The 26,385-nt window shown below is 39.1% G+C and overlaps 1 long non-coding RNA gene across 3 annotated transcripts in view; it reads left to right on the top strand.

Moving 5' to 3' along the window:
* The window catches only part of LOC136992621 (uncharacterized), an 80,795-nt gene that overhangs the window by 2,103 nt on the left and 52,307 nt on the right, over positions 1-26,385 (top strand). The window contains exon 1 of one of the 3 annotated variants that reach the window (XR_010885023.1): positions 15,985-16,096. The exons of the other annotated variants lie outside the window; for them this stretch is intronic. This is a non-coding gene — a long non-coding RNA (uncharacterized lncRNA). Of the gene's footprint in view, positions 1-15,984; positions 16,097-26,385 lie in introns of those variants that run through there. 3 annotated transcript variants of the gene reach the window in all.

The raw sequence follows: 26,385 nt of genomic DNA on the forward strand, positions 1-26,385 counted from the left end.
GTACACATGCTGCTGGCGGAAAGTCACCAGGGATACAGGTTTGTTTTTATGGCTCGGCTTTCCCTGACAACCATCTCTGCTAAAAGAACGAAGGAACAGGTCAGGACCTGAGGGACTGCTACACCACCGCAAGAGGAGCGGCATCCCATATCACTCGTTCAACTCCGTTCATCCCAGATGACGAGACTAGGAAGCAACAATGAAAATGTCGTGTTGCCATTTTTAGTCATTGCCAACATTTATAGTATCATGCAGAAAAGATGTTCCTTAGCCCTGAGTGAATGAAAACTCTAAATCAAGAGCTGCACACCTGCTAATAAAGCAGCTGCTTACTCATCAGATCTAGCCTTGCAAATTCTTCACATCTTTGCTTATTTTTCATTTTCCTAGGTGTATGGAAACCATATATTCATCGAGGAAGGTGTTATTAAGGACAAATAAATGTCTACATATAGTATATTTTGTCCAAATTGTCATTTGGATGAAGGTGCTTTCAGAAATGGCTTTTAACTGGAAAACTGAGCTAGAGCTGAAGTGATTCACAGGAAAAATAAGCTTTAGCCTGTGAGACTCGGTTCAAGCAGGGCTGGAAGGAGGCAGTAATTTGTCCCCTACTCCATTATATAATTTGACAGTAGGTTAGAAGTGCTGTCAGCAGCAGAACTAGGTCTTCTAAAATCTGTTCATACGGACAATAGATTTCACTGTATCCTAACTTTTGTGAGGGATGTTGGCTTTCACGTGCTATATTGGAAGCCCGTGAGGAAGAACCTCAGCTCAAAGGCATGTACCGAACCTTATCCCTGAGGACAGAGACCACACGTACTCTGTCTGCAATGACAGAGGTGGAGGGAGGGCCTGCAGCGAGCCAGTGGGCTCCGGTCCCCGGGGTGGGGGGGAGTAAGCTTAGCGGGGAAACAGGAACCACGCCATGGGCACTCTTGACAATGTGCAGCTCTTTTTACGAGACAAAACTAACCTGTGCTTTGCTGTCCACCACCTTCTACCTGGTGGAATAGCACAAATATTTGTGGTGCATCTCTGTCCATTTCTTGATGTTTGGAATCTTCCTTTAAGGGATGCTTGAATAAGCATCTGACATGGTATAAGCAGCAATGTTTCTGTTGAAGCTAAAGAAGCTGAATGGGAGCGGACTGTAGCTCTTTTTTTTTTTTTTTTTAACAGGCTTTTACAAACAAGCAGTAGAGAAATTACCTTTTCAGGAAGTGCAACAACTTGTTTTAAAAATTTGCCTCCTCTTCAACATTTTTTCTCTGTCAGACAGTCTCTCGAATTCATTTAAATACCATTCTTCAGCAGCCACTGTATCCTACATATTGATGTAAAAGTTTCCAGTGGCTGTCATTAATTTGGCTTCTTGTGTTATCTTGATGCTTAATCAACAGATTCATTGTGGCAATTGAGATCTCAGGAATCAGACTTCGTTTGCCAGTGCATGGTAATTCGTACTTTCAATATATACTTGGTGACTGTTAAGGAAAAATGATGGCTCTTACAAGCTTTATTGGGCAGAAGTATATAAATGTTGATTATGCTATTTATTGGGTAGATCTTAACTGACTGCATGCCAAGCAGCTGCCCTCTCCCTAGCTACTGCATAGTTGCTTTTCTAGCAGTTTCTTCTTCTTTCTTCATTCCCTAGCCACGTATGTACTTTTTCTTTTCTCCTAGTGCTTTATTCTACGCAGATGCTCTGTTGATGATCTCTGAATGTAGAAAGGGAAAAGCCCCTGTAATTAATATATTTTCCTCTTTGGCAGTTAAGCACTTGGCCACGTCCCCATGTTCTCTTCCTACCAATATTGTTTCCAGATGTTTTCTTGGTGCTTCTTTCTTGTTTGCATTTGGATCGCCCCTTGAGCATTAGCACTCTGTTTTCTAGAGGAAAGCCTTTGACTTGGTAGACACAGACCCAGCCGCAATTGTCTGACCTCAGCTTCCTCAGTTTGAGGTTATGTTTGGATCTGAGATTTTGGTTTGGCCTATCCTATTGGTAGGGGCCAGCCACAAAGTTCATTTTTGAATTCGGAGATGACTTTTTACCAATTTCAAGATTACACAGCTTATTGCTTCACTTTAACTACATATAGAGACAAACACAATTCCTAAAGATTTAACTCTTGTTCGCAATAATGCTATTGGTTTATTCTATCTTTGGTGAAAATAAGACCCAAAGATCTGAACTTGACATGGGTTTGCTCCAGAGTGCCGTGAAAACGATCTTAAGAAAGAGGATAGTCTCTCTTCATAAGCTGGAAGTGAGAATATCTTACTGAGGTTTCTAACGACCCTGGCGTAGACCTGAGACGTGCTTCTCTGATAAGAGGAAGTGAAGCACAGTTTCTGCGTACTACCTCAAGTGCTTGGTCTTGGTAGAGTCTCTGAGATTCAGTCTTGCCAATAGTGCAATCATGTTCTGGAATAAAAGTGTAGCCAGTGGTATGAATAATTCACTAGCAGTTTTGATGCAGGAAGAAGAATTAATTAGCAGCTTGAATAACAAAAAAAGCTTTGGATACCCTGTCTTTCTCACAGCTCTAGCTACTCACTGCACATCATGTGCAAGAAAAGAAGTACAGTCGTTTCTTACATAGTCCAGGTATTCTCATCTCGGCTTCTGGCTACTGCTTCAGGCCTGAAAAGATCAATTACTGTCTTCCCAGTCCTTAAGTGTTGTCTGTGTTTCACAAGTCACTGTTTTTACCTCCTGCTGGTGGGAAATCTGGACCTTTATCCTATCCTTGGGTAGTGGAAGGTAGAAAAGGAAGACTAACTGGAGTTAGGCCTTCCAAACAAATAATTAGATTATAAATATGAGGCTTTTGCTAACCTAATTATACATGCTGTCCCCAAACCAATTCATCCATGGTTCACAATTCAGATCTATTCCAAATTCACGCCTGGTACAGAAACGGGGACCTACAGCCCCAATTGCATGAATGCCAAACATGTTAAATATTACAGCAGGGCTTTTACAGACAGTTCCATTACAGCATAGGCAAGAGAGCTTCATGGAATTAGAAGCAAAAATGTTTTATACCTGTGGGTCCTCGAGATTGCGGATCCTGTTTTAGGGCACCCTATACTGTCAGGAGGCAAAGGACAAAACAAATTCACTCTGCCATTCAGACTTGCTGAAAAAGAAGAAAGAGTAGCTTGATGTTGCAGCAGACTTCAGGTATCACCTCCCTTCCCTCAGCTAGAAGAAAATCAGCATAAATACTATATTATAAGCTATGGTTAATTTGACAAGATATAAATGTTTATTCCTATGGCTGGTCTGGATTAGCCATAAGAATCCAGAAGTGACTAAGTCTGAGAAACTGGTCTAAATCTGGCAGCCATGTGAGATGACGTGATTCACAGGAACTCATCTGCAGTTATTCTGTCACAGACAGAAAGGAATGGGCCACTTTTCTGATTTCTCTTAAAATGGAGAATGCTTGAAGAAACGCAACACAACAGCTTCACCTTTTTTCAGCCCACAGGAGGGCAACATTGAGCTGCAGCTGAAACTTACAGGCTTTGCCGAAACAGGTGTACAGTTTACTAATTTAAGAATTAATGAATTGAAACGAATTGGTTAATTTAGAGATATTATAGACTGTAGATATTTAGTGGTGTGCTGGCCTGCATTCACACTGACTTCGTGTTAGGTTGTATTTGTGGTTAATCTGTAATTGTCCTAAATTGCAGTCATCATCTGTGGCCAATGAAAATACGTGTTGTGAACAATAAGGCAAACTTGTATGTTAGGTGGTTCTGTTTTTCTTTGTAGTTTTCTTCCCAAACTGTATTTTGTAATTAACTGTTGTGTTGAGAAAAATGGATTACTAGATTTCTGGTTTGAAATTGTGGAATTATTGAAGAGTGCACAAATAATAAGGACTATGTTAGAAGGACTGTAGGTTGAGAACATGAATTGTGTGATACTGATTTGAAATTCAGTTATTTAGGAAGCATGGGCTATAATGGATTTAATACAGGTGGTTTTCAGTAGTCAAAGTAGTATATCAAATGTAGCTGCACAAAGGATTCCTGTTTTGCAATAATTTGTAGACTCCATAAATTCTGATCACAGCCTGGAGCTAGATCCTGAGGGAGGCTGAGAAGCCTGACTCAGGAGGTGGTGAAAAATGAGGTTGCTAAGCCAGATCCTAAGAGGCTGGGAAGGCAGCTCAGTGGGAGTGAGGCACTCTAACACCTTCTGAGATCTTGGCCATGTGATGTTTTCAAGGTTTCAGTCAGCTACTAAAATAAAGCATTTCTCTCTCTGCGCGGGTAGCGAAATACCCCAGAGGCAGTGAGCAGGTGAATACCCAGCAGCAGCAGTGGCATGTGTATTGTCTAGGTGTCGTGAGCAGGCTGGGAGCTGGAGCGTGGAAGATCAGTGCAAAGCGTGTGAGCGCCGGGCACACCTCAAAGCTCTGGGCCAAGCGAACGGGCTGCGAGCACCAGTTACGCACCGATAGGCAAATGGCATGGGGATCCTCCGGAACGTGGCTTGGCAGGCTGCTCCGCACACGGAGCGCAGCTGTGGCCTCCCAGGTGGGAGAAGTGGGGAGGACTGAGGTGCTCTTTGCTTTTGTTTTGTGAGTGTGCACAGAGCTATCACTATTGCGACAGACACATCATGTAGGCAGAATGGGGAGAAGCAAAGAATCAGTGGCTAAATACTTAGTAAGGAGAAGCTGAACTGGCTGTTTGCAGAGGAGGTGCAATAGGCAGGGGCTTAGTTTGCAATACAGTATCTGCTTCCAGGGGACAGCAACGAGTCTTAGGCAGTGGCCAAGCTGACACCGACAGCGACATAAGCCCTGATATTGGTACCAGTCTTCAGCATCCCTGGGCTGGGGAAGGGAAAGAGGAGGAGCTACAGTAGGCTGTGACAGAGAAACCAGCACAAACTGTTCTTCACTCCTCACCTCTGTTGTATCCCTTTGGCAAAGCTGTTTGTGCCAGGGAAATCACCCTGGGACCAGATGTTTCAGGCTACCTGCATGCTGCACGGGAGGTAGAGAGACTCTGGTGGGGGTTCTGGTGTACCATGCGCTAGTAATGGTGGTATTATTGACCAAAATGATCCAGAGAGATAGGTTTGGGGCGGGGGGGGTTGTTTGTTTGGGGGGATTTGGTTTTTTTAGATGTGATGTCTTTTATCAGATTTAACTCATTCACGGTCAGGTTGAGAGAGCTTTCGGGTTTTATGTCCATGCTCCATGCACTTCAATGGTGTGGTTAAGAGATCTCGATTCAGGTGCTTTGCGGTCTCATGGAGACAACATGTTGCCAAATCAAACAAAATTTATGGTTTGGAAGCTTTATTCCCCCAGCCATATAAGCTAAAAGCATTTTTGAAAGTGAAAACCTAGAGTCTGTAACAAGGCACGGATTCTGTGCCAAATTCCATGGTTCCAGGGGAATATTTGTAGTCCTTTTTTAATGCTCAGAGCAGGAATGAGTGAGCTTTTTTTTTCCAAAAGGCTTCCAAACTGTATTGGCATATACTAGAAAAGCATTGACAGGACACACTAGATGATGGATTGATACATAAAGGCTACCTTCTAGTATTTCATTAGAAAAGTAATTGTTTGGATGTGTATCACTACTAGTTTTGCCAGAGGCAGGTATACAGTTTCATATAGCCAGTAAAATTAACTCTCTGTGGATTGACATTTTTGGGAAACTAGCAATCTGCAAAGACTCAAAAAAAAAAAAAAAAAAGAAAGAAAAAAAAAGAAAGAAAGAAAGAAACATTTCATTCTTTATCTGCAAATGCCCTTTTTGGGTCCTTGGGAGTCAGATTCACATTTGAAAACAATTCCAAAGCATTATACTTCTATGAAAAACACAATTCAATCTGGAAATGGTCTGACTCCCAGACCTGCTCAGCTGGGCCTGCACTGCTGCATCCAGTCCTTAACAGTTCTTTGTGTGTTGTGCTGTCCTGGCTCTGACAGAAAAAAGTATAGTTTTTCTTCAGGTGTGCTTACTCTATTTGTAATCAACAATGTAAGTACAGACACTAAGAGGTTAATCAGAATGATCTGAGGAATAAAAATACTTTTATGTGCTTTTATGGAAAGTTCAAGTATGCTAATAAAATAACTCTTTAAAAAATACAAGCCTAGTTAGCTGAGAAAGTGAGTTAAAAGTAACTTTAGACTCTGCACCTGGTTTTGACTTTCCTTGATGGTTTAAATGGAAGGGTGTGCTTTTTTTTTTTTCCCTCCCATTCATATTTTTCCTCCTCATTGCAAGATGATCCATGTGTCTTTATTGGTGAAAGACAGGAGCAGTCAGATGTATCAAATCCCCCAAAATATATAGCAGGTAAGGTTGATGTGAACGTGTAATTACACAGGTGTGATTGCATTGTGGAAGGGGGAAAAGGAGAGTTCAGGTTTGTGCACAACACTGCACCATCTCTTGCCATCGCGATCCCTGCACTAGAGGAAGCTACGAGCATGCAGCCAGCTGTGTCTGGGATCGAGGAGCTGCAGGGAAGTGCTAAAATGATGGATGAAGTGATGCCCATCCTGCTAAAATCCCCGCTTTCCCTCCTTCCTTGCTTACAACGAGGAGCCCTAGATTATCATACCACGAGTAGGTAAGAAATATATCAGATGAGAACAACCTGCACTGACTTGCCTCAAATTGAGGTTCCAGGTGTTTGCTCAATTTTCTTCTCCATCTAGGAAATTCCCTTCTTGTGCTACCTCTGATCCCTGCTCTCCAGCCCCTCTCCTCCCTTCCTGGAGTACTCTGCCAAACCCTTTTGACAACGAGCAGTTTCACAGGCTGTTTCGGGAGGCAGCACCTCCTCCTGACCTCTGGCACCACCACCTCACCTGTGGCAGTGCCAGGACAGTAGTGCACAAACAGGGAGGAGAAACTTCTTAAAGGCATCACTGCTGCTGTAAGAAATGCCTATGAAACTGGAGTTTTAAATGCACAGTGTTTGGCTGTTGGTTTAAAGCAAATGGGATGATACAGTAGGAAAATACGATATTCAAAAAAACACAGGCAGTCAACCCCGGACCCCTCCTTTTCTTATTCCCTGCCTCCCAAGAGCAGGAAGTGTTTGGACTAGATCCAGCTGTAGCCCAGATTCCTGCAAGAAAAAGTGTGAAATGAAAAAAACCTGGAGGCAAATGTGCAGCTGAGGGGGACATTGAATAGAACGTTATTAAAGGGGTTAGTGCTGTTTCAAAATAAATATGTAAGACCTCTGTTTTTTTTTATTCTGCAACTTTGCAAAAATCAAAACTTCAGACAACATCTTTCTAAACAGTGAACAACGATGACAAGCTCTTGGACAAAGTTGCACATACCAAAGTTACCTACAAAGTTAGGACAGTATCCAGTGCAGTAGTTCTCAGTTAGCAAACACTTGTGAGTACTTTTTGGCTTGGTTTGATTTTCAGTTGAAAAGTGCTGATGTATTTCAAGGTGAAGTATGTGTTTTTTGTGTGTGCTTGTGCATATGTATTCACTGATTTCATTAGTTCCTTGGCCTCCAGGCCCTTGGTATGTATGCCAGGACCATGCTATGATTCACTGTTACAACCTTCAGGAGTAACTAAGGACATGGCTGAAATGCACACAGCCACTGCGATGTCTTGTTCAGGCTGTGCAAAGTCTCTGTCTAGGTCAATGAAGGAATTCAGGATTAGAAAAATTAACTGATGATTCCAAGTTCTGTTTCTGAGGAACAAGAAACCTTGTTCAAGAACACAAACACATACAAAAAAAAATATATATTGTCTTCCATAGAAACGAAGTACTGAGCACTCACAGCACCTTCCATGCATAATCTCTTAGCAACGCAACTTCCTGGCCCTTGAGTGTTAATAAACACACAAATGATATGAAATTCATTCCCCAGCAGAGACTTTCTACTGTGGAGGAGGAGTTAAGGACTCTACAAAATGTTCTGCAACCAGTACTGAGTGACTGTGCAAAAATCTCAGGTATACCTTAAAGGCTGGGAAATGAAAAGACCTTGGTGAAGCCGGGCTGTAGGAGATCTGGAATCACAGATGAGTCATCAGGAGGCTGCACATCATGGCCACAAAGAGCCTTGTGGCAGCAATGAGGGTAACAAGCAGAGTTTATGCATCCGGAAAGCACAGGCTCCAGTACCGAAACCAAGGGAAATCGCCATTAGTTTCTGACGGCACAGAGATTAGTGTTGCTCAGCTGTGTCTCATAAATCTCTCCACGACCCAGCTGTGATTCACAGACCAGTGAACCAGCTCCTTATATGGATCCATCTACATGGTATATTGCAGAAACAAGTTTGCTGCATTGGTGCCCTGAGCCAGCTGATAGCTACATCACTGTATTAGCATGGCACTGCTTCGGAGCTAATAAGCCCTGCAGAGAAACAAGTATATTAGTGTGGGCTCTGTGCCACGCTCACGCTGTCAGATAGCTTTTAGATCAGAGTTGGCTTGTGTCCTGCCACTCCAGAGCACAGGCAGAGTAAACACAAGTCGCATCTGAATGTCATATGTCGGTAAAGGACAATTTGTTTATCCACTTGATAAAAGGACAAGGAAGATCTTAAGCTGGTATAAATACATTAATTCTCCTGAAGTGACTAACTATGCAGCTCTGAAGAACCTCTTGTGGGAATTTGACATTTGGGTTATCACAATGAATTGAAGACTAGGAATTTTAAAATCTTTAATGGCATTAAGGAATTAAAATCCAAAGCTCTGGATGATCTGTACAAAGAGAGCACTGTACAGCTTAAACATCTTCAGGGAGTTCAGAGTTTTCATTCCCTTCTGCAATTGTAAAAACTTCTTTAGGCAGAAGTAGAAGTATCCATTTTAGGTAGTTTAAATAATGTGTCAGAAGAGGAGAGGAATATGCACAGAATAGGCACATGATTGATGAGGGGGTGCAGAATAACTATTACACTGATGTTCAATATTACAGGCTAGAAGAAACCAGAGATGGATGTTTTCATTAGATTTTTCTGTCTTCAAAAGATGCTAAATTAAGGGTGGTCTTAGGTAGCAAGGTGCTTCTCAGAAAAAGCAAGGAAACAGCCCTGAAATTGATGTATTAGTCATTTTTCTTTGTCCTCTGAAGTATGAAAATGTATCATTCTAGACTATGGAACTCTGCTTATGGTGTAATTTCTCGTGAAGAACTGTGCTTTCTTTCTTCACCATCTTTGCTAATAATTGATACCTATTCCAGGATCTAAATGTTTAGCATTTGTGTAGTGACAGAAAATAAAACCTCCAGTAGAGATGCACAAGTAATAAAATAACCATCTTTTATGCTATTTTCTACTTGTATTTTGAGCAGAAATGTCATTTTTGGAGAAATCACTTATCAAAACATTTTAGAATCAACAATTTCTGAAAGCATCACAGTCAAGGAGCCAAATACATCTGGAAACAGTGACTACAAAAACCATATGCTGTGACCCCCCTTTGAGGAGGCAACAGTGTAAATTGCCCTATGTATTTGCTTTATCTTGTTAGTTCAAAGTATCAGCATCATTGAGGGGGAAACAAAGCTTTTCAAGAATAGATATAAGGAAAAGAAAGTAAATCAACTACTTCGTTCATAGCTTCAGATGATCTAAGTTTTTGAGGATTTGTCAGTCTAATTGACAGAATCATTCTCTCCTTAGAAGATAGATTTCTCTATCTTCTCAGTTACAAAATTTTAGTTAGGAACCATTAGAAGTGTTGGTGGGAACCAGCAATACTCTAAAGCTGTCTCAAGGAGCAGGGACTCGAGCCAGGGTTCCTGTCTCCCTTGGTGACCTGCCAAACACTAGGAGCAGTGACCAGACATCAGGACTTGACCGCAGGATCAGATATTTAGTGCCAAACTCCTTTACTGAACAAGGGATCTGCAAGACTGTAAGCTGTAGTTTCCCTTTCAGCTAAACACAGCTAACACCACTAATCCACAAAGCCAATACATTTAAACCTGGTAATAGAGAAATTCTGGTGACCTTAACTGGACTGGACCTTCTGCCCTTAAGAACTTTGCAAACAGAAATATTGGACTTTACAAAGCTGTGCTAGATTTTTTTTTTTTTTTTGCTATTTGAAAAGCTGCTCTTTCAGATAGTACAACCAAAGAAGGATTTCTCTTGAATTTCTTCCTAAAAGAAATTCTGCCAGATGTCAGCAGTGGTGGAAACTGTGAGCTCAGCGTGTGAAGCAATACCAGCACTGGCACTGCGCATTGGTGATGACGCTCAGCTGTGTTTTGAAAGGGCCGCCTCCAGGAGCAAAAAGACTAGTTCAATAACACAGCTAATATAATATTTTCCAGAGTTTGCTGTGAGTGTTGATGATTTTGTCATACTTTCAAGACTTATTCCATCAAGCCATAGAAGGAAATACCACTCACATAAATGCCACAACATTCTGTTAGTTTGTATTCAGCTGTCCTTGGGAATGACTAACATTTTTTTTTCTCTCATTAAAGCATAATGGTTAAAGCAAGATATTCTGACTATCCGAACAATGGAACTGTTTTTAGAAAATGCTTTTAAAGACCCTAGAAAAGGTCAAGAAAAGTGGTAATCTTTCTGGGTAAATTACTAACTGTTCTACATGCATGTTAGGAGAATTTATTTTAAAAGTCTAATAACACGTACTAGGATGTAGGAAAAAATTAATAGTACTATCTAGTAAAAAGTACTGCATGCTAACTGCAGTATCTGTGCCAGGAACCTAGTAATCTTCCTGAAAGGACAGGTTATTTTAGTGTACATACAAGAAAGATCTGCTAATCCTGGTTCTTCATTAAAGTGAACAAGGGAGGGGCAAACATTTCCAATATTTAAGAATTAACAGTTCTTTGCCCCACGCATTTCATTGGTCTTCATACATTCATTGACGAGTTTTCTCTGTCCTTGCTCTCTCCTCCATAGATTTATATGGCATATCATTAGCAAGGAATACATTTTGGATAGTCTCACTATAATAAAATCATGTGAACGCAACCCTTTTTTCATAAGTGATTTAACCACCTACTTCCTCAGCCCCTTTTTAATAACTAAAAATTAACTGCACAAACCTGACTCATTAAAAATAATTGCATAGCTGATCTCACTCCATTATTTCTTTTGCAATGGAATGCTAGGCTTTTTCATGTGTATATCATTTACGTAATTAAGATATTGAATGAGCTTTTGTGGGAGATGTAAAGGTACTTTTGCACTGGGCATCTTAATTAAGGTCAATCCTTGCTCCCTCATTAAAAGAAACGTTGGCTAGTCGGTACAGCCTGCTGCTAAAAAGTCTTTGGCTTTCTCTTTATAGATATTGTGTCTTGCAAGTTAGGAGTTTGACTTGTGATCATTGACCATCAATGAACTTCCCTATAATTGCTTAAGCAGTCTCGGTTTGATATGACGAGCTCTCAGGGGGAGCTTTGTAAATCACGGACTAGTCACTAATAGGGACTGCAATGTAGCAAGTAAAAAGTTTTCATCCTAGTCCCTACCTTTGAATGGAACTGTGGTATCACTGCTCGCTCTGATTTCATAATCATTCATATTTCAGATTTAGACAATGTCGGTATAATTATGAAATAACAGTGAAAATAAAAGCAAAACCCAGGAGTGAGAAGCACTCATACCGGGACAGAGTTGCAGAATTGCCAGTTTAAGTAAAATAAGTCAAAATCTTGTTTGTTGTAGCCTCAATTCACTATAAAACCTAATACAGTGTTAGGCCTTGTTTGGAATTAGATGCAACAATATTGATTGGAAAATAAAGTAAATGAAGTAGAAAACCAAACACCAGTTGCAAAACCAAAACAGCAGCATATTTCTTCTTCCAATTCTTCTTATTTTAAGCCTTGTGCCAGCACAAGTCACTGCTATTTAGCCTGTGTCTGCATATAAAGTTTTAGCATTGGAGACTGATTGGACGCAGGGGAGTCTTGGTGTTCCTCACTGAAACCATGAATGGGGAAAGCAGAAGCACACGTACGCGTACTGCACGCACACACACCCGCACACCCACACACCCCTATTTTGGGTCAACTGAAAGCTTCAGTTAACAAACCTAAAATACAGGTTTAAAATGTTATGGACACAACATTTTATTAAATTTCAAATGGAAGCTATGTTAACGGAAACATTTTGTTTTGAAAATACAAAGTCAAATGTTTTGAAATTTTTGAACATAGAAAAATGATCTTTTGGAATATTTTGTGCATCTGGAGGTACATATCTGATTTTGTGGGCCTGTTTTGTGATTTCCTGTGTAGATCTATATGTATGTGTATGTATACGTCTATTGCTAATTCCATGTAAATGAAGCCTCTCCCATAGAAGAAATAAGATTCTCTGGACATGGAATAAATCTAGCAATGCTTATCTTAACACAAAAGGCAGAAGGGTAAAGGATCCTAACCTTCAAAATTCTTATACCTGTATTTCTGTTGCCTGTTGTACTTCTTGGTGGAGTGAAGATAAATAGTTTCAGGCCCTGGACAGAGGATTTAGATACTTTCCTTGAGAGTACACTTGTCAAATGCCATTTGGCAAGCCCAAGTCTGCTTGAAAAAAATTTTAGTAGGGACTTTAATTTCAGTAATTGGAATAATATCCATGTTTAAGACATGAAATTTAAAATGTTTTACTGAATCATATATTTCTTCCATGTGCTCTGGAGGTCTTCTGACATTTTTCAAGTCTTGATTGCTTAAAAGTCCAAGTATAACACCACATTAGTATTCAGAAGAAACGTTTGAATCTTCATGCGTTATTTGATCAGGCTAAGTATGCATCCCACTTTGACTGAGACTTCACTGATCCTGGAGTAAAATCATTAAACATTCATAAACGACCATTGCTTTTTCTCCTCCTCAGGAATGTACTGACACACTTTATGCAATTATTTGTCACAAGTATCTTCCTGAACTTTTAACCCCCCTTTACTTTCTCTTATGCCTGCTTATATTAAGTCCAAAATCTTCATTTCAAAACATTTTTAGAAGCTAATATACAATTCATTTGAGTTCAGAGGAAGTAAAATTACAAAACAGCACAGTCGTGATAGCGTTCTTTCTTAATTATCTACATGGGTGGTTTTCTTTGAGGAATAATTCCTCTGAATTCTTTAATTCCCAGGTTAAAATGCCTTCAAGTCTAGGCTCATCTTTTAGAAAGATATTTCTAAAAGTGGTAGCAGGATAATGTTGGCCCCCAAGTTATAATCTGATATCACGTGCATCTCCTGCTCGCTCATCTCATCTTAACGGCTTGAGGATAGACAAGGGTTTTAATCTGTCAGCGCTCTGTTTTTATTTTTTATTTTTCTTTAATTTTTTTTATTCAGCCTGGCGTCATAAGCATGCAAGGCTCCCATCTCCTTTAGCGCTCCTCCAGCCCGACCCCTTCATCCTCTTTCATAACCTGCGAGCTGTCTGATTTGGGAGGCAGAAGCTTGTTGCCGGGGCTGCAGGCTGCACGCTCGGAGCCGGGCTCGGTATGCAAAGCTGGGAGAGTAACCAGCCTTTTTACGTTGTTTGTTTCAAGTTTAATATTTGCATTTATAAATATATATAAGAATTCTTTAAAAAAAAACAATCTTTTTATTAAAACAACGCTATTCAACATGTTTAAAAAAATTCAGATGTGTTTTTATGATTAAAATGGATGGTAAAACCCCCAATGACTTCAAGGGTAAGGATTAATTAAAATCCTTAATTATTCATTACAGGAACTATACCTGCACAGAATTTTAAGTTAACAAAAATGTTTGCTTTTAGTGTTTTCGTTTGACTTTGATGTATACTGAGGCCTAAGTCAGATTTTGGTACAAAATAGGAAGAATATATGTACTGTTGTTGAAGGAAGGCATCCGGCTTATATTCTCAGTAAAAGCTAGATCTGTTTCTTTTAAAGGTGGACTACAAATCTTTTATGTTCTTGATTTCTATAATATGTTTGAGAAAGATGCCTTTGTTAGTTTTTTTTCTTAGAGAGAGATTCTTTTTTTCCCCCTCTTTTCTCCTGTTTGCTTTAATTAGAGAGCTAGTGAATTAGGAACATCACTGAGATACCAGAAATTAAAATTTTAGTCATTAAGAACAAATGAGACTTGTAGTTAGATCATTAAAAACATTTCAATATGGCTTATTTTTTAAATATGTTTTCTATCATGGAATAATTTCTTATGTGTCAGTGCATTCAGAGCAGCAGGTAGGATTTGGAGTTGTAGTAAACATCCTTGATTCCTTGATGATGAAAAATGAAAAAAATGGCATTCCTAATATCAGTGAAATTGCTATTTCTGATAATTCTCTTTTTAACTCTTTAAAAAGAAAACAATTGCAAAAAAATGACCTTTTCCAGTCCTCCTTTAGACATGGTAAGACTATAAATCAAATTTTTAAATGACTAGTTTGCATATATGTATCAAAGACTTGTAGTTTATCCAAGGCAGTATGAGAATTTCCTCCTACTCCTCTGATTATATTGCTCACATTGACATGTAATTTAAATATATTAAGTATTAGCTGAGTAAGTGAGTAAAAGGGTCTTAATTTCTGTCTCAGAAGGAAAAGGGAAGTACATCCTCCAACAGTCAAACACTGATACTTATTTTCAAGTGTTTTGCAATGTTTTTAGCCATCCATTGTTTTGGTACCTACATGGCATGTTTTGTATCTCATATTTGGCAAGGTTTTTATCAGAACTAGGCTATCAAGTAGTTATCTTCATGTGCAAAGTTTCTTGAAACTACATATATTATTTGACTTTCAGATGAATGTTTGATGGGCAACTCTTGGCCATTTCACCAACAAATTTTCTCCTGGATGACTTAATATTACAAGTGAAAGAAATTTAGACTTTACAGAAGTCATAAAACATTACCAATCTTGATACATTTGTGAAATTTGTACAAAAAGCTGTCAGGTCTTCTGACTCCCTTCACTCTACTCAGTCTTATCTAAGGACTAATTCAGGAAAAAATAGAAAAGTCAGGATAATCTTGGCTTTGGAGGAAAAAAAACCAACTTGAACAGGATTTCAAGGTCTCTTTTATAGATGAAAATAAAACCTACTAAGTGCAGTGCTACTCTTCCAGATTTTCCTCCTTTGAACCACAAGATTTTCTGACATTGTCATTTATAACTGTAATGCTGTCAGCTAGAATGTTGCTACGTCTGTTTTGGAATAAATATCTGCAAGTCTAACATTCAAAAATATATTTAAACCTTAATTACCCTATTAATATTTCAAACCATTCTCTCGCATCTATTTTTTTCCCCCAGTGTGTTACAAAGAAGTTGTCTATAACTTATCCTTTGATGGAAAGAAATTCCCTATAAGTAAAACTTTTACCTTATTGACCTTCAGGGACTGTACAGCAAGAATAGACTAGAGAACTGCAGGGGATGATGCTTGTAAAACCTCTTTTTACTGCTAATAATATACAAAATTCTGTTAAGAGCTGTAAAGTTCAGTTTCTCCTGCTGACTACCAATGAAACTGGTGGTGCTGCAAGAAAAGACAGGTGTTGGGTAGTGTCACCTTTAGAAATCACTCCCTGATCTTTGACAGTTTATACATTATCACTTTGCAGAGACATTGTGTCGGGCTTCCGTGTTTGCTTAGCACCTGGTTTGAGGGATGTTTAATGTCAAGATGAAAAAAGCTGTAGGCCTTGAAGAGTTCAAAGTGTTAAGAGGTCTGCATCATCTCTCACATTGCTCGCTTGTCTTTTGGTGTTGTTTTGTTCTCGCCATAACTCCAGAGCAGACCTTAATTACCACTTGATAGGGGAATGTTTTCCTTAGGAAAATCAATCCCTAATATTTATAGTAAGAATAGTGAATATCTATTTGAGTATTGGTCAGAAATATTAGGTGGAAATACCGTTATTTTCAGGCATTATAAAGTTTTCTTTGCAGACTAAAATGATCCTCTATATTTTTAAACCTGGCACAGAAGAGGCAGGCCACGACCTGCGTTGGAGCCGCGGCTGGGCCCGGAGCACTGACCATAGGGCTTGCGAATTCTGGGGCTGGACTTGAACCCAAGCAGTCTTAGAAGAACCACAGGAGCAAGGTGATCTGTTTCTCTAAAACTGTTTTGACTCTTTCACACTGGATTTTCAGAAAGACAAAAGGATAGTATGGCTCTAATTTTTTTTTTTTTTTTTTTTTTTTTTTTTTTGTATGGAAAGATATGCAGTCACTCTTCTCATATGTCCCTATGTGTATCCTGTTTTTTCACATTCCTGATTCAATCTCTTCCCATCCACTTCCATGCATATTCTTTCTGGTGAGGCAGTCTCTCTGGAAATGCCTGGGGTGAGATATAACAAATTACCGTTGGGTTCAGCTCTTTGTTCTTATTGCCTTTCTTGTGCAGGATTTCTCCTTAGCTGCTTGACCCTAGCTTGCACAGGACCCATCCCTGTAAAGACACCAGCTCAGGTCCTGAAAGCAGCTCAGCTGTGCAGGTACAGTGTTGCAGTAGGTTCATTTACTGCAAAAGAGTGCTTTGCTGTTGTGGCTGTAACGATAGTGATAACTAGTGCAAAGTGTCTGTAACGAATATTGCAGTGGGCCATATCTGCCGCTACCATGACGTAACAGCTGGCCACCGTCCACCGATAACCTGTGTTCCTCAGTCTCACACTGTCGTATTACTTCAGTACCAGGCCTGGCTTCCTGAAGGCAGAAAAAAATTCTTTCTCCCAAAACCGTCTTCATACTTGGATGAAACGGAAGGCATATTTCTGTGACGATAACCTACAGCCCACTGAAAACTATTTCCTCTTTCTTGTATAAAGCTTTCTAGGAAGCTTAGGACTGGATGGAAACTGTTGTGGCAGTATTAAAGACACTTTCCTGCCATCGCTCCCTGCCCCATCCGCGCTTATTATTGCTCCTGTTGATACATACGTGCAGTGATGCTGTGGCTACGCAAATTGCTCCATCATTGTTTCCACGACAGCGAAAAGGATCAATTAAATGTCTGTTTGTGGATGTGGGCTGGGTTAAATTCAGCAGCATCTACGGTCATACACCCCATGCTGCTTGGGTGGCTTCCGCTGCAGACAGATGAAAAGATGAGTAGGATCAAGGCACAGATTCTTTAACGTGGTGAAAAACTTAACACTTGGGTACCGAATGTGCACTGCAGAGGGCAGTGCCCTCAAATTGCCTAATTTAACAATTTCAATATCTAGTGAGTATATTAAATGTATGGCACATATAAGATCAAAATTAGTCGTATGAAAAAGTTCATTTAAATGCTTTGAAAAGGTTACAATTAGAAGGCTTCGGAAAAGTACAGCTGTATTTCAGAGTCAATATTTGAAGTGAACTTGTTCAAACCACACTGTTTCTCTTACTGCTGCAGTGCGCTAGAAGAGGCAGGCTTTGTTTTACTCTGCATTAGGTGACATTATGGACTATTACACTGATTATATAAAGCTCCATCACTACAACACAGTATTTGCACAGCAGTGGAGAAAGGCCCTGTAGTAACTCGCATCTTTTAGATCCTGCCACTTGAGTGTTGTAAAGCATCCACAGTGGTAAGGAAGAATCTACTGCTGACTTTGAAAATCCTCAGGCAGAAGACATTCTGGTTTGTGCACAACGTCTAGCAAAACCCTTCATTCTCTAAAGCACTTACTTGCTCAAATAGAAACATTACTCTTTTCTTCCTGAGGAACTGCCTGGGTTTTGGCATGGAAAAATACAGATTAAAAGAAGCTCTGAGGTTTAAAAAAGTAACAAATGCCAAAGACCTGCCTATCTGTATTACTTAATCAAGTGAAAGAATTTTCTTATAGCTGACTCGGCTATTACTGCTTAGCTTGTGCTTGTTCGCTAGGCAGACAGGCTATGGCTTGAAATCTGTTGATCAGCTTGTTTTTTAAAATGGCCTGTAGAATTTTACAAGGGGACAGAAAATCTGCATTTTGGGCCTAAATACCTTACAGATGCAGTCATTATACTTACTATATAGCACCATTATTGCTGGAGCTCTTGCTAGTGTTGCAGAGTCTGCTAGAGGTCTTCCAGGAAAATCAGGATGGAGGGAAATGGAGGGAAGAATTAGGTACTCAGTTTATGTCTGTAAGCATGTTAAGTACGTGGCCCCTGGGCATTTAAGGGATTAACAATAATAACACACCAAAGCAGCATTTAACTCCTTGTGATTCAGAACTCCATAGATAACTTCAACTCCCTGTCATGCAATTACACTTTCCTGCTGTTCCACCCTCTTTATATTTTTAAGTAAGTGATCTGTTTTTCAGTGGAGTTTTGTGTTGTTTGTATTAACATTTATTAAAGCCCCAGTTACAGGCCAGCAGTGATAAGCAACTCAGTCCTTGAATTGTTCACAGCTTGAATATTTTGTTATGATAAGGATAAGAGTAGGGAGGGAGCACAGACAGATGGGAATCCGGGGAGTTCTCTACTTTGACACTGTGTTGCAAAGATCAGATCTGGTATCAAAATTAAATCCAAATGTTCTCTTTTACTTTTTTGCACATCAATTGTCTAATAGTAAAACCTAATAGCTGTGTCTCAGAATTAATTTAGTTAGTCAGATCTTAATAGGGTATCTTAAAATATTCATCTGTATCATCCAGGTACCACCTAAATTAAGCTTATTGGAAACTGCTCATAAATTGCAAATGTACATCAATCCTTTCTGTCCATCTTTGGGTTTTGGACAGAATTCATGTTCAGAGAACATTCCTTCACTTAAAGCCAATCTATATATTGGAACAGGCTGTCAATACATTGATAATACATACCGTTTGTAAACAGATAAGAATAATGACAACAAGTCAAATTTGTTTTCAGGAAAATATGAACTATCCTGGTTTATAGATCACCATTACTATGCTCCTACTTTAGCAGAACCCAGTTCATTTTCTCACAAATTCAGTCATATCCCTGTTTTCAGTAATACTGACCAAAAATTTTACCAGTGGAGTAAGCACAATATGTAGATGCAGTCCTGCTTCCAAATACATCAATAACAACATATGGTCTTTGGAAGGGGCATAAGACCCTATAATATGTCCTATCCCATAACAATGCATCTTTTTTTTTAAGATTCCTGAACCAGTTCAATATGTGAATACTCTTAAGCGCCCTTATAAAAACACTGACTGCTTAGATTGGATCACCTATGAATTGAAAGTTGTCATAGCAGAGCTTGCTAAGATATTGCTGCCCATAATAGCAAAGGACTGGACTTGATTACACTGAGATCTCTTTCAGTCTTCACTCCTACGAGAGGGTGAGGGAGGCGGTGAGCTCGTAAGGCTACCAGAGAAGTAGGACTTCTTAGGAAAAGGGCTGCAACACTGGCCCTTTGTGTAAATGCCAGACTTAGCAGATGTCACAGTAATTTCCTGGGGTCCCAAGGTTAGGGGGACTAAACTCTGGGCTAGCCGCCCAAAGAAAAGGGAATTCCATTCTGCTAGGCAATTGCTGCAATGAGCAACAGGGGTGTGGAAGTGTTGGGCGTGGGCTTCTTAGCTAGCATGGATTTCCTTTTTTCTATCAGACCACAGAATGGCTCTCAGCACTTTGACTAGTGTTAACTCCTTCATGCTACCTGAAAAAGTACGAATAGTAGCTCATCAGGAGAGTCTAAGGGGAATAATCCCTTACATAATAGTAGTGCAGGACCAAGACATATAAAACAATATTTTCACTATTGAGGTTATCTAGATATTTCCATCTCTTTCTCATTTATTTATTCTGGGGAAGCATTCCTGCTCTGCCATTGTTGCTGTCCATGGGAGATCAGTTCTTGGTATATTTTATATTCTTTAACTTTTCCTCTTGATTTAACCATTTGGAGACACATTACCTAGTACATAGACAATAGTCTATGACTTTTGGAGTCATAGAAATTAGGTGAAAATCCTATAAACCACCAAAAGTTACAAGTCTGGTTTTCAGAGACAATATTTCTGATGAAATAAAGCTGCAGTGCACATTTGCTGTATTTTTACTTGGTCACAGTGAGTTTCCAAGCTACTGACATTCAGTGTAATGAACAACATACCAACTGTTTTTCCTGTGAAATCAAAAGACCTATATTCCATCAATTTATTTATAACAGATTTTTTTTTCAAATTAGTGCATCCGAGGAATAAGCAAATTCAATCTCCATACTCCAAAGTTGTTTTCACATTATCAGAAATCAAACAATATTCATTCTCCAAATGTAGAATGTTCAAAATCCAGATATAGAGTTATTGTGATTATCAGGCACTTTGGACTTCTTTGAGCTTATGATCCAGAGGCCTTAGAGAAGAACAATAAGCAGATAATAATAATTCCCTATTTTTATTTCAGTGTTTACCATACTTGAAAATGGAGGATAAATGTCAATGTCATTTTCAGATTTAGAAATCCAAAGAAAAAGAGGAAATATAATTCCTTCTTATCTTTTTTTTTTTTTTGGCTAGCTGTAAAGAATATATGTTCTACAGAGATATTAAATGACTCCTTCACAGCAAGACGGTACCAGAGAACTCAAAACTGCCGATGCACAGTGCCATCCAGCTCGTATGCCCTTTCTTGATGCAGCCAAAGTACTAGAAGTTTTCTTTTCCTTTTGCACTGTGAACAAGGTAAGGTAGGGTTCATATTCACTTGGCCAGAGGTGGTGACTCAGTTATGGGCTTTAGTGCTACTCGATATTTACCTTCGCTTCCCATTCACTAACGTTGCAGGAGACTAGTCCGTTGTTCTTCTAGCAATATTGTTGTTCCTCTTACAGAATTTGGCAACAACAATGACAGAAAATATGTCTTTTTCTATGTAATTCTTTCTGTGATGGTGGATAAAGAACCAAAATGGGAGTTGCAAGATCAGATTTTCTTTCATTTCTATTACTTCCTTTAAGAAAAAGAAAGTATGATGCACATAGACTTTATTTAGGTTTCCCTTTCAGGGAACCAGTTAGGTAGACTTCACAGAGGTAAAAGCTAACGGAAATGTTGATTAGGTTCCGTGAAGTATTAAAGATGTCTTGCTACAGTATCCAGGATATTTTTATCAGACTTGTATAAAGCTGGTGTAAAAAACCCTGCATCTTCCACCATCCTCAGTAATACCTGAGAACACCTTTTTTTTTCCTCTAGATGCTTTAAGATATATTCATTTAAATGTATAGTATCAGGCATGTATCACCACTGGGAGAAGTAGTGAATAGATTTCTGCACAATGTAGCACTTTTTTTTTTTTTTCCCCCAGTTCTTAGCAGGAATAAACAGATCAAATATGCTTTCGGTAAAGTGTCCAGAATTTAGCAAAATATTTAAAAAAAGGTCAGAGAATATACCCAAATATTAATTATATATGCTAGTAAGAATGAAAAATAGCTAGGGAGTTCAGTTAATGAACTGAATTTTTTTTTTTGAATAATTAATCAAAAGTCCATGTAAAAAGGTATTATATGAATCTCTTAAGATGCCAGTCATTTTCTCCATCATTGAGATAATACTAACCACTATTAAGAGACTTAGTAATTGGCTGCAGGAACACCCATGCAGCACACTGTATGTGTATTTATGTACTCATGCGTATTCCTGTTCAGAAACTCATTTTTTTTTTTTAAAAGCTGTCTCCTAGAGCAGAAGATCTACCACAAAAGAGGTTTTGTGAGAGATCCAGAGAATTTATTAAAAATAAAAAAAAGTCTAAAAGACTCCTAGTTTTAAAAGCAGATGTGATTGGCCCCTATGAAATCATTTCCTACTGCTATCATGCTGATTAGCTGCACAGATTGCATTATTGGTCTTTTGAACAGATGGGCTATACTTAAATACTTCTATACTATATGCACACTATATATACATTTATATACATATATATACTTTATACACACACGCACACACACACACACTTATACATTATACTGTTGTCCAGTAATCTCCAGAGTTTCTGGACAACAGAAGTATTTAATTTTGAGGTCCTTAAAAAAAAAAAAAAAAGATCATTCTGCTTTAGATTTGTTTCTTGATGAAGATGCACATATTTTTTACTGCAGAGTAATATTTGTCCAAAGCTTAGAGCCCTACCACTTTCCTTTATTTCTGGAATGGTTCCCAGGCTTTATCTTCAACTTTTGCTTCATTATATTGGTTTGGCTGCCAGCTCTGAATGTTTTGTTTTATCGTCTGTCCAGCGACTGCTACGCTCCACCCGTCTTCCTGAGTGTTTGAAAAGAAGGCAACATTAGGCAAGCTTCATTACAACAGCGTGTTACAGGAGAGCTCTCATACTTTCAGTCTCTCTGAGCTTGTTTTCTTAGGTAAAAAAGTAATTATTGTTTCACTGAATAACTTGAGAACTTCTAGGTAACAAATAGTTACAGATACCATCTTTATGACTCTGACCTTCCTTTGTGGTTAAGCCACAGAATACATACCTCATTCATCTTTATGTTCATAGTCTTCATGTACCACAGTTTTGTCAGGCAGGGAGGATCATGCATATGTATTTAAGTATGCTTACATATTTCCTGGTGGTGTAAGACAGGACTGAAACAACTATCCACGCTGCAAATGCAGTGCAATCTCATTGGATGTCACTAAACACAGACTCAGAATTTATGTTGCTGCTTAGTTTTGTTTTGCTTTTCTGCCATGTGTTTTCTTAGAAAGGCCTTGAGCTGACAATATATCAAGTGAGTTCTAAGTTAACAAGTTTACTGCCTGATTTTATATTTCTAAAAATTATGTTGGAGAATATAGTACCTGTGAAACTCTAATAGCTTCAGGGCTAAATTCAGTATAAGGATTTTTAGCAGCACAGCTAGCACACGCTATGGCAGATGTATAAAGAAGCTGCAACTCCATTTGCTCTGAAGGAGTTGCATAAGTCAAACCTAAGCTCAAAAACAGGGAGGTCCTGGTGAAGATGGAGATGGTCCTATACGGGGCTTGCTCATCCAAGTTCTCTTACAACAGCTCCTGCACATGGGGGACTACGTCTTCTCACGCCCTCCCAGAGAAAATGCAGAGAAGCTTTCCAAATGTAGGGACCCTGGCTGACACAAAGTAGCATAATTAATCTCCCTCTCCAGAGGACTGTATGACTATAGCCTAACTCTAGGCCATAGAGTTTCCTCACATCTCACCTGCGTGTTCACTGGCAGCTTTACTGCTCTTCTACCATGTTTATCTCAATCTTGCAACCAAAATGAGTGGCAGACTTGTATATACCCATGTAACAGGATAATCCCATATTATTTGCACACTTGAAAAAATCCAGCCTTCAGTTATAGATCTGTCATAATGAAAGATTAATACATCCACTATCAAATTATTCTTCACAGAGTTACCATTGTTCATTATCTATGCAAAAGTTCTGGCATGTCAGATATGGAAAGCAAAGGCTTAGTCATGTAGATTGATCCTGAGTGTCTCTCTACACATGCTTAAAGGACTTATATTTTTACACTGAAATAGTCTTCTTGCTGAGCACATAATGGGACATAAATTCCCTGATGAACCGTATAGGAAAATGGCTTATACAGAGGGTTCTTTGTCTCTTTCTCTCTCATTTATTTTAGCAAAGCCAGGTCTCTGAGTGTTCTTTTAACTGATTTACTAGCCCTCTGGCCCAGGAGAACAAAGACCAGGGAAGGTATCTTTCATTAAGAGCTAGCTTCTTAGTATCCTTTCTGTTTTTGATTTTTGGCTGAGATAGGGCATAGCCATGTGAGGAGATAGAGCCAATGACAAATCCTACAAGTGATAACTGACCCCAGAGCCTAGGAAGTCCTTTATGGAAATTCTTGAACTTCATATTCCACAGAAGTACCATCTTCCTTGCTTTGTTGTCCTGTGGACACTTCTATCAAGGAAGAGTGCCTAGAGGCAGAAATTACGAGAGTTGTACGTTGTCACATGTTTTTTTTCACAGAAAGAAATGCTCTATTGCATTCCTTTTCCACTTTGTTACCATTCTATATTGACTTTTCCTACAAATCAGTAAACCTTTCTTAGGTAAACTGAGATGTCTGTTCTGCAGCAGAGAATCTGTCTGCACCTGTAATCTGTGAGATGTTATATTTCAGCATCCAAATAATTTATCCTTTTTTGTAGGAAGAGAAGCTCAGGGAATAGACATGCCTGCTCATTATATTTACAATGGCTTTAGCATGCTCTTTCACATCACTGCTTCACTCTGCTTTTCTCCACAGGGAAGGAATTTCAATTGTGGAGAAGTGACCTCATGTATTATTATTAATTAACACTTCCACGCGGGACTTAGCATAGCTATCACAGGCACACAGAGAGCCTGCTACTCAGGATGCGACGCAGGCAAGCAAATTACCAAGAACCCTGCCCCAGTGTGTGCAGTTCCTTCCTACAGCTTCTGCCGGGCTGGGCAGAAATATACATATACATCAACCTCTGGGAGAAAGGAATATTCCCCAGGAAGTTAATGGGAAGGTAGGATGTATGGCCAGAAGGTGTGATCTTTAACACAAGTCACATTTACCAGTCCTCTCAGAATAATGAGTAAGGTACCGAAAATGCAAAGGGATGCAGGAGTTCTCAAATGCAGCAAGCATGTGTGCTAGTAAACAGCGTGGTTGCCTAGAGAGCACTGCTGGGACAACTAGATACAGGCAGGTTCAGCTTTTCATATTAGCCAGAATAATTCATTTTTTTATTTTTTCTTTTATTTTTTCATTTTTTCTTTTTCTTTTTTTTTGTTTGCTCCATTGAATTATGTGGCTTTCTTTTAACATTAGAAAATTTAGAAATCTATGAGTTTATTTTACAATATTTCTTGGGTCAGACTCTAAACAGACCAACTAGCTTAGAAATGAACTGAAGGCTATAGCAAGAATATAACTACTCATTTTTCAGTGCAGCTGTTCCTCAAACCTTCAGCTTAATTGCATACAGTGGATTTATAACCTCCTCGATGCAAAACCAGAATTTTCAATATCCTCTGGAGGAGGACCATGGATCTGTCTGCTACAGGATTGATCAAATTAGCTTTCTGAGAAATAGTAGGCAGTTAGACCGCCAATAGTCTAAAGTAATACTCAGGGAACAAAATAAACTCTCTAGAAAAAGCTTTATCCATTATTCTATTAAATAATGAAAAAATATTTGAATAGCAACACTTCTGATAGTAAGGCCTTATGCATAAAGATGAAAAGGTCTCTGGCATAAAAACATAAGGAAAAAAAAACCCCTCACTGGTTCAAATGCTGGCACTTTCCCCATAGATGTCACTGGTAGCACGGCAAAGAAGACTGGGTGATCTGCTGAAGCTGGTGTGACTAGCTAGCACATGAGTGGCTGGATCAAATTTTCTCTTTCTCTCTCTAGAGAACCATCAAAGCTCTCTGACATATTTTCTTGTGGGCAATTCATTTTCCTCCAACCTTCCCTAACCCAGGGCTGCTAAGAGGCCTTGCTTGTAGAGGCTTGGGTTTCTTAGTAGTGAAGACTAGACAACACAGGTCAAATCCAGAACCTCAAATATCTGAACTTAAGGACCAAAAAGGAAATCTTGTTAGCGCAGCCTTCATCTCGTTGAGTCTGTTGGGCCTGGATGGCCTCTATGTCTGTACTGTCATTGTAGGGGGCTTCTTGAGAAGAAACTTCCAATGTTGTTCTGAGACATGACAGACTAAATCTATTCTTCTGCGGTGTCTCCCAGAACTCAGTGTGTTCCAGTACTGTGGGCTGATCTTTGGATCCATTTCTCAATCAATGCTTGTGCAATTTTAAAATTTAGGTGCTTTTTTTTTCTTTTTCTTTTTACTTAATAGATATTTAAACCAAGGAATAGTGTGATTTTTCATACAGAAACAATCGTGCTGAATGAGAGTAAATGGTGCCTATAAAGATAGCCTTCCTGACCCACAAGATGTATCAAATGGGTAGAAAAATGTTTCCAGCAAGCTGCTTTTTGTTTCCTTCAGACAAGAGACAAGTTTGTGGTTAACATATATATGATCTCAAACCCCTTGAGTTTGGCACTTACTAGCTTTTTGCCAGTGTTAGAACCACAAATATACATGTAGCAACTCTTTTTACGGAAATGTCATCTCCTTCATCCTCCAGGAACCAGAAATGTTTCCATTTATGAAAAACAGAACATCAAGTGGTGTTGTGGAGCTTACCACAACAAAAGCAGATCTTTGATGAAATCACATGGATAGGTTTGTTCAAACTGTACAGTATATAATTTACATGCTCCACAAATGGAAACAAAAAAAATCAGTGACAGATGGCTCTCTTAGTTTGTTGTGTGTCATGTTGTTTGTTTAAACAGGTCAATGACTCTTGAGATCTACTGAACAAAGAGAATGAAGTTAAATTCATGCTG

Source organism: Apteryx mantelli, chromosome 9 (genome assembly GCF_036417845.1).
Source record: "Apteryx mantelli isolate bAptMan1 chromosome 9, bAptMan1.hap1, whole genome shotgun sequence".
Classification (NCBI taxonomy): Eukaryota; Metazoa; Chordata; class Aves; order Apterygiformes; family Apterygidae; genus Apteryx; species Apteryx mantelli.